General features: G+C 38.6%; 1 protein-coding gene across 6 annotated transcripts in view; it reads right to left on the bottom strand.

Moving 5' to 3' along the window:
- Positions 1-1,364: 1,364 nt before the first annotated feature.
- LOC127574876 (tudor domain-containing protein 15-like) overlaps positions 1,365-9,576 on the bottom strand; it is a 105,708-nt gene continuing 97,496 nt past the window's right edge. For 5 of the 6 annotated variants that reach the window (XM_052024344.1, XM_052024343.1, XM_052024345.1 and 2 more), the window contains one exon: positions 1,367-1,503. The gene's annotated coding sequence lies outside the window, so the exon portion shown is untranslated. Of the gene's footprint in view, positions 1,504-9,576 lie in introns of all 6 variants that reach the window. The other variant, XR_007956968.1, reaches the window with a different exon arrangement.

Raw genomic sequence — 9,576 nt, 5'->3', positions numbered from 1 at the left:
AAAATGCAAAAGAAACAAATGTCACTTTTTTCTTGAAAAGGTACACAATGTTTCAAACGCAGCAGGTTCATTTTGCTGTCTAGCAGTTTTATTCCTCCCCAAGGAGTTTTCCATATTACTTATGCTCAAGGTATCTGAAACAGGGCAAGTTTAAGTGCAAATTGTAAACCTAAACAACACTGCTATTTGTTGAGAGTTATATCATTAAACTATCTTACCGATATTTGATAGGTGTTTAAAAGTGTTCATCTCCATTCAAACCGAAGGCTGGAAGGTGAAGAACATCTGCAGTCACGTGTGTCTCCAAATGCTGCTGCTGGCCACTTAAGAGATTCCTTGTCAGTTTCCAAAGCAAATCTCTTAAGTGCATTTCCCCAACACTGCTGTGTTACTCATCATTACTGAGACAAACATACCATGGGAACACATCTCTAATTATAACATGAGATTCAATGGGAAATAGGGTTTTGTGTTATGGAAAATTGTGATACAGACAGTTTTCTAGGAATGTAACCCCCTTTATAACGCAGGGTATCGCCTATAAATCACTTTCAAATAAATTCCAAAAGCTTACTGGATAGATAGGAGTAGGAACTGGTGATAATTATCTAAATTAGTTACAATATACTTGAAGTCCAATATTAAAGATTCAGAATCAAAAGAATAGCAATTCTTTGCAGTGGAGTCTAAATGTTAATTGACCACTTTCTGCATTAAGCTCCTGCCAACTTCAAGTGGCCTCCAAGGGTCATGTACACTCAAAATTAAAAGCACTGATACAAACCGTGATATAAAGGCTAGACTTGCAGGCTTGTTATTTTCTGACCAATTCAGGATGCTTTGTGTCTATAACTTATGGTTTATGCTTAACTATCAGTTATTTTTCAACACAAGAACTATTAGTTAACTTTTTTCCATGGCATAACACAACTTTTATTTCAATAGACTAAATTAAAATCTACTTTGGATTGTACACATTTTGTTTTCAAACAATGTACAAATAACACAAGATTTCAAGGTATAACGGATACATTATCCAACATTTTAAATTATATTTGAAATGCAATTGCATATTTTAAACATGTTTAAAAATTAACATGGAGTTTCCTTTACAATCTTTTAAATTAAGGAGATTTCAAACTAGCCAACTTTCAACAAAAAAAATCTACGAAGAGTTTCAAAAACAAAATTCCTGTTCTGCATTCCAATCTTGGTGACAGATTCTTTGCTTTCATTAACCTGTATGGGCTGTTTAAACTTTGTTTTACAATTAACCTTGTGCCAGATTAAGTACATTTGCATTTGTGATATCCTTCAAAGACATTGTGTGGAAATTGTTGAAGTAATATTCTACACATTCCTTCATTTTTATCTGGAAATCTCAAAGCTCTAATTCTGATCATGATTCAATGCAGGATATGTCAGTGAAAAATTGTAGAGTGAAGGCCAGTCTTCACAAGTGCTTTGTTTGGAGAAGAGATCCTTAGTAAGTTATGCTCATATCTAAGAAATGAAAGAGATGCATTAATAGCACGTGCATAATTCTGTATATACTGTATGTTCAATTATTGATATGTACTAGTTTAAGAAATACATGTTTAATGAAGGTGATAATTCAAACATTTCCATTTCAAGTGTTAACATTTGGCATTATGGTTCAAATACAGTACTGGTTGTATTTGATTTTGATTTAATGAAATTAAAATGCTGCTGATAGATTTTTAATGTTATACATAGTTAAACATGCTAATAATTTATTAACTCGAAAATCATTAACCCCCTTATCACAATGAATATTTTATGTCACAAAATGAATGAAACATTGATCAACTATAATACTCAAAATAACTCAATTATCTTTACCAGCCATTTTTAATGAAATTTTAATGCACAAAATAAGTGTTTTAATGATATAGCTGAACAGTATGTTTCATATGAGCATAACTAAAAGTAGTACCACTAAACTTTACTAAACTAAAAGTACTACTTCCTTCGTACTTTTTTGACTAATGTTGGGGTATTTGTAGGATCTGGGAGTCGTATTCAGGCTCCAGAAGGACTGAGGTGTGGAAATGTTTGGAGAATGTTCTCAAGAACTGATTAGTGTTGGAATGAGTCAGGAACTTGAAGTAGAAACATGTATTGTAGACAACAGACAACCACCAAGAAATGTGGGAGCAGAAAACAAGACTATGGCAAGCAGAGTATATGATCTAACAGCAGAACACAAGATCTCTTCTCAGTTTTCCTCATCCTATGCTTTCCAAGATCCCTTTTGCAAATCCTCCATCTTACTGGTCTGCATCCCCAAGGCATGCTAATATTTTGAATATTATCCCAAGGTCCAGGAATCATAGAAAACGGTTCAGTACTCAAGTGCCAGGAAATAGGTACCAGGGTGTTTGTGGCTAGATCCAGCTGGAAAAGTACTAAGTTTCAATTTTGGACAGGGTTTCAGAAAAAAAAGAGGTTTGGTGGGGAGTGGAGATAAGAGATCATAAGAAATAAGAACAACTGTTATTTTGCAGTTTTTAACCATCATCTCCCTCTCCCCAATGGAAAAAAAAACAAAAATAAAAATGAAAAAAATTCCTAACTTCATACGGAAATGAGATTCAGTGGGTCTAAGTATAAGCAGGTAGCACATCACAAAACTCGGAATAAAACCAAGTTTGAATCATAGCCCAATGATTATTAGAATCAAAGCTAAAATATTCCTACTTGAAACAATATAAGTGTGATCAAGTACAACTGATCAACAAATAAGAAAATGAATAAATGCTGGCTGCTTTGTTCTAGCAATAGTATCTGAGTTAAATTTTATTTTACCTGAAAGATAAAGCCCAAATTCAAATGTCTGTTTCTTAAGGAAAAGTTTTTAAGTGCTAATTAGCTGGACGATAAATAGTGAAGTAAACAAAAAGTTCATACTCTGATGCCTGCAATACTATTAAAACTAAAAATACACAATGGAAGTAAGAGGGAATAGTTTGATGGAAAGTATTCTGTAGTTTGAGGGGTGGGAAGTGGGGCAAAGGCATCTGAAATATTGTTGCAAGTCTTGCCCAAAGCTAAGAAAAATTTACACACTAATTGAGATGCATTACTACTACTGGAAATTTAAACTAACAGTCACAAATTATGATATTCATGAAGAATTGCAGTTATTTTAAATATATTTAAGGCATAGCCCTGCATGGTAGTGTAGCAGTTAGCATAATGTTATTACAGCGCCAGCGACCCAGGTTCAATTCTGGCCACTGTCTGTAAGGACTTTGTACGTTCTTCCCGTGTCTGCGTGAGTTTCCTCTGGGTGCTCTAGTTTCCTCTCACATTTTAAAGACATACGGGTTAGGAAGTTATGGGCATGCTACGTTGGCGCCGGAAGTGTGGTGACACTTATAGGCTGCCCCCAGAACACTCTTATGCAAAAGATGCATTTCAGTGTGTTTCAATGTACGTTACTAATAAAGATATCTTGTACAAGTATATATTTATATATAAATACAGTATACCTCTACTTCATTCAGAGTTTGAGGAGATTTAGTACCAAAGACTCCAACAAATTTCTACAGATATACAGTGAAGAGCATTCTGACTGGTTGCATCAACGCCTGGTATGGAGGCTCCAATGTGCAGGATCGAAAGAGGCTGCAGAAGGTTATAGACTCAGCCAGCTCCATCACATGCACAACCCTACCCACCATAGAGGACATCTTCAAGAGGTGGTGTCTCAAGGCGGTGACATCCATCATTAAGGACCCTCACCACCCAGGCCATGCCCTCTTCATGTTACTACCATTGTCAATGTTTCAGGAACAGCTTCTTCCCCTCCAGCATCAGATTTCTGAACATTTCATGAACACTACCTAGTTATTCCTCTTTTACACTATTTTTGTAACTTGTAATTTTTATGTCTTTGTCTTGCACTGTAATGCTGCCACAAAACAAATTTAATGACATATGTCAGTGATAATAAACCTGCTTCTGATTCAAACTGCCATAATACCATGGATATATACCACTATTTTAATAAGTGTACATGTATTCAGCATTCATACATGCTACCGAAAGGAAGATTACTTTGTAGACACCAACATGGGTCTCCCCATGGCCTCAAGCAGCAGAGATCAGAACTGCTAGAAATCCCCAGTATTAAGCCAGGAAAATGACCTCCCAGATCCTGTGCAAGATGAGACCTGGCATGGGATGATGTGGCGTGGTGGGATTTAGACCTGGCGTGGCGGGATTTAGACCTGGTGTGGCAACTCACTGCAAGCTGCTCTCTGCAGATCTACTCATTATTCTATTATAATTGTTCTACTAGTTTCAATCTAAATTTAATGTCTTTAAGAATTACCAATAATGTCTTTTAAATTATTTACAGGTCTGGCAATCTTCCGACCTCCAGGAGCAACTGATCAACTGACCAGACCCACATGGAAATGACCAATGAAGCCTAGGACAGGCCCGTCCACGTGGAAGCCGGTGCAGGGTGGAGAGCCAACCCCACGAAGCCCCTGCCACCGAGACTCACCTCCAGGAGATCCAGTGCCGAGAACCTACTGGAGTGAAGACCCGACCAGAAGGAGTACCCAACACTGATCCACCAAGCCTCAACCTACCTGGAGCCCGACCCACGGAGGCAGCAGGGACCGAGGCCTGGGGCCTGACTCAAGGCAAGGCCTGACCCATGGAGGCAGCAGGGGCCAAGTCCCGAGGCCCGACCTGACACCCAAATCACAGAGGGAACAGGGGCCGAGTCCTGAGCCCCGACCCACCCAGGCAGCAGGGGCCAAGACCTGACCCAACCAAACACCTGACCTGTGGGGGCACCAGATGCCAGGGCCCCTAGACACCCCCACTTACCTGTTGGAGCAGCCCACTCCTCCAAGACCTTCAGACTGTATGGGAACAATAACTTAGCTTACCAACTGCCTGAATCCACCCCAGGTCTTCCCAGGACTGACCAGAGGCAGCCACCTACTCCAGAAGCATAGTAAGAGGGCTGGGCCGCAGGTGAGATTGAAACAGTGTGGGTTCGAGTCCCCCCCCACCCAGCATACTTCTAGCTAACGTCAAGGCCATTGAGAACAAAGCTGATGAACTAAAAGCAAGACAGACCTATCAAAGAGAACTGAGGGACTGCTGTGTGCTCTGTCTTACCTGACTGCGCCATACAATCTGAAGGCTTCTCAATCGACCAGATGGACTGTATGGCATCCTCGGGAAAAGTTAAAGGCAGAGGGGTCTGCTTCCTAATCAATTCCTCGTGGTGCTCGGACATGACTGTTCTGGCGAGTTCCTGTTCACTCGACTTGGAATACCTAATTGTGAAGTGCCGCCCATACTACCTGCCATGGGAGTTCACTTCAGCTATCCTGACGGCAATCTACATCTGTGAAGCCTACACTTAATGAGCTATACTCCTTGGTCAACAGCCTTAAAATGCGATACCCTGAGGTCCTTTTCATCATTGCTGGTGACTTCAACCAGGCCAACTTCAAGAGTGTGCTACCAAAATATTACCAGCATGTCTCCTGTCCCACCAGGGGCCCAAACACCCTTGACTATTGCTAAACAACCAAAGGTGCCTACCAAGCCATCCCCCACCCACACTTTGATAAATCAGACCACCAGGCTGTGCTCCTTCTCCCTGCAGACATTGTCCACAGAATATTTTTAAAATACTGCTCACTACTTTAAGGATTTTGAAGATCATTAAAACAAAAGGCAATTCTTTGCACCAGATTGAATACAAATAAATGAACATCTTTAAGCTAGTTTTATGGAATCATAATTAAACAGTGCCTGTTTTATTTTCTACCTTAGCATTAGAGTTTGATTTCAAGACATGAGAAAATCTAGCATAGATACATGTCCAGCTTATCCTAAGGGAGAAAAAGAAAATCATAAAAGTAATTGGCTGTCCCTAAAGACTAAACTTTCACAAGATTGAAACTAATACAAATTACAAGTCAAAGTACTGAACTATTATTGCACGTGCTTTTTGTTTAATGCAGATGAAAAGCTTAATTTAGAAGTTTTCTTTTCCCCGCAGACACAAGTATACAGCACAGCTTCTCTGCTTTTTTGCTCGAAAAAGAATTATGCAATAGGGAATGGACAAATATCCTATGAGCTTAAGGAAAATAAATTCTGGCATATTTAAAATCCTTTCACAATTTCTTGATTGTAACTCCTTCCTGCCAGCTATTCAAAAAAAAAATCACAACAGCTAGGTAGTACCATATCTCTAGCTCAAAAATATATGGCTTTAAGAGTTAACATTTATAGAATACAATTATCAAATAGAGATGGTACATGATATACCAGTTTAAAAAAAAGTATTTCCAAAGAGTATATTATATATTGAAATAAAAGTATCCTTGTACCATGATGATTAAAGCTGTGTTTCTCAAAACTTGATGCTGCTTTGAGTTAGCCTGCCTAACTGCTGAACATGAGAACAAATCTGACAAATTATCCAGTTCATTATTAATTCTTAGCATAACTCTATCTAGGTTAGCCCACAACCAGTTCTCCTATTTGCCTTCAGGCTACATATGTTTAATAAAACAAAGAACTTTACAACAGCATTTTGGCTACCAGTAAAACAATGAGGCAAAGTATAAGCTGGAGGAAATTTCTGATGTGCTCCACTTCATTTGTACAATGAACTGGGTCACCATCTAGTCTGTAATCCTAATGTTGTTTCTTTAAGGTTTTAACATTTTATAAAGTTCTACTTCCAAGTAACTCATATATTTCCTTTGTAATGTAATCAGAGTAATAATTAAATCCACCTGGCGCAGGGGCCTCACTGCATTCTCTCTTTGGATCAATCCACCTATACACTTACCCAGAACTTAGTAAATATTGCAAAACTACCACAAAAAACAAAAGAGATCATGTAAAGTTTAAGATTTAGGTGTACTTTGTGAAGATAGCAAAGATGTAAATTTTGTTAAAATAAATCATGGCTTATAGTTCAGTATAATTGTAGTTGAGATAATGAGGATACATACAGTTTAGTTAAACCCAAATGAAGGGGAAAGGATGAAGTTGTAAGCAATAGTATGGGGAGTTTGGCAGCAGCCAAAAAATTAATTTTCTTTAACTTGAGAAAGGTCTTGCTTATTATTAGCAGTCTGTCAATATAACATTGGCTCTTTAAAAATGTGGCCGTGAAGAGCTACAGTAAATAGTGTTTAAAAATGCTAAAATTATCTTAATGCTTTGCATTTGTATAAAAAAGTGTCAAATTATCTCAGTATCACCTCCGTTTTCCCCAATGCCCTGCAAACTAATCCCTCTAGAGTGTATTTCCATTTACCTATGAATTAGCTCTTCTATCAACACATGTTAAGATCTGCCATGACTAGTTGGAAAATATCATCTGTGGAGCATTAGAATTACTGAAAGATGGAGATGAACAAGTGAACTGCTATCCTTTGTTGGACGGAAACAATACTAAAAGCTTGGACAATAATGGTGGCAAAAGTCATGACAAATACCAATACACTAATGGTATTTAATTACTACATCAACCTGGGGAAAAACTTGCAGGCCTTTATCTTCAATAGTCGGCTTAGTCATTGACAGGCTATAAAAATAGCAAGATGACCTTCCTCAAAATAAATTTTTGATTGACCATACTTTTATTCTTTGTAATATTAATGAGCAAGACAAATAATGACAGTAACGAGCTGGACTACATTTTGTGGATTCCACAAAGATACTTGATAATACCAACAAAACAAAATCACTATGACAACTTTTCAAAGAATGGGTATTTAAGAAAGCAGTACCATCAAAGATCCTGAACCAAGAAATGCAGTACAAGGTGAAAACAATGAGAAATAACATGGGAACACAAGAAAATAGGATAATCCACCTGGCCCCTCAAGCCTGCCCAGCCATTCAATAAGATCACAGTTGATCTATCCCAGTTCTCAACTCCTCAGTTACAGATCCCCGTGGCCCTCAATCTGTCAAAAATTTATCAGCTTCTACTTTAAAAACTTCTAATGAGCTAGCCTCCACAATTCCACAACTCCACAATTGGCATACAGGGATGAGGTACAAAACCTGACAGCCTGGTGTTCCGCCAACAATCTCATTCTTAACACCCAAAAGACTAAAGAGATTGTGGTGGATTTCAGGAAGTCAAGGAAGATAGATCTTGGTCCAGTGTTCATTGGTGGCGAGGCTGTGGAGAGAGTCTCCAGTTTTAAGTTCCTGGGGGCATACATCACCGAGGACTTTTCCTGGGCAATACATACTTCAGCTGTTATTAGGAAGGCACAGCAATGACTCTATTTTTTGAGGAAATTGAGGAGAGCCAGACTGTCTCAGAACATTCTGGTGAACTTCTACCGGTGTGCAGTGGAAAGCATCCTGACATACAGCATTACTGCTTGGTATGCCAGCTGGACTACGAAGGAGCAGAAGGCTTTGCAGAGGGTTATCAAGACGGCCCAAAACATTATTGGGACTCAGTTACCAGCGATGGAGGACATCTATCAGGCTCGATGTTGGAGCAGGGCTTTAAACATCATTCGAGAACCAGCTCACCCTGTTCACTACCTTTTTAAACTACTCCCCTCTGGTAGGCGATACAGGACAATACATGCACATACTACAAGACTGAAACACAGCTTTTTTCCTAAAGCTGTTAAATTGTTGAACATGGACTGACACCTCCTATACATACATATATACACATACTATGTCTTCCCCTCTTTACCAGCTGGACTCATCATGGTGTTATTTAATATATTGATATGTTGTTGATTGTCATTATTATTATCATCATGGTTCATTCGCACACTGCCTTTTTTTCTACTTTATATTTGTGTAAGTATGTTTGTTTTATTTTATAAGTTATAATTGCTCTTATCAATTTACTGTTTTGGTTTTTTTATTAGGCAAGGGAGTGCCATCGTAATCTCGTTGTGTTGTTGTTGCAACAGTACAATGACAAATAAAGAATAAACAATTCCAGAGATTCACCATCCTTGGTTTTAAATGACCAACCCCTTGAAATTATGTTCCCTCCTTAAAGATTCCCCCTCTAGTGAGAACATCTTGACATCTGTTAGGGATTCATGAGTTATGAAATTATGTGAATATAGCAATTATAAATTCAAACAAGAACCACTCTTCAGTTCTTAATGTAAGTTGTAAGCAGTAATCAGTTTGAAGTTAAAAAATACAGCTTAGTAAACAAACAGTCCCGTCTACAGAGCACAGGCTACTGGCCCACAGCAGGGGGTTGGCACCTCAAGAGCTGTGGTTTGCAAAGTGAAGTAACCATGAAACATTCTCCTATGCATCAGCCAAACATAAGACGGTGGGGTTATGTTAATTTTCCTACTTCAAACCAGGCAACTATGGCTAAGTTATTTTGCACCACTGTAACCAAGGAAGTTTGCAGACCAGATTGATATCATCACTTAGCACGTCCAACATGGTCCTAGGCTTATTTGCTTTGTCGATAGTTGGGATACTTCTGTACTCAGAGTCAGCCCTCACAACAGTAACGTTGGGTGTCTGGGTTCTCTGTCCTCAGAA

This window comes from Pristis pectinata, chromosome 10 (genome assembly GCF_009764475.1).
Source record: "Pristis pectinata isolate sPriPec2 chromosome 10, sPriPec2.1.pri, whole genome shotgun sequence".
Taxonomy (NCBI): Eukaryota; Metazoa; Chordata; class Chondrichthyes; order Rhinopristiformes; family Pristidae; genus Pristis; species Pristis pectinata.
This window is presented reverse-complemented; position numbering and strand designations above follow the sequence as displayed.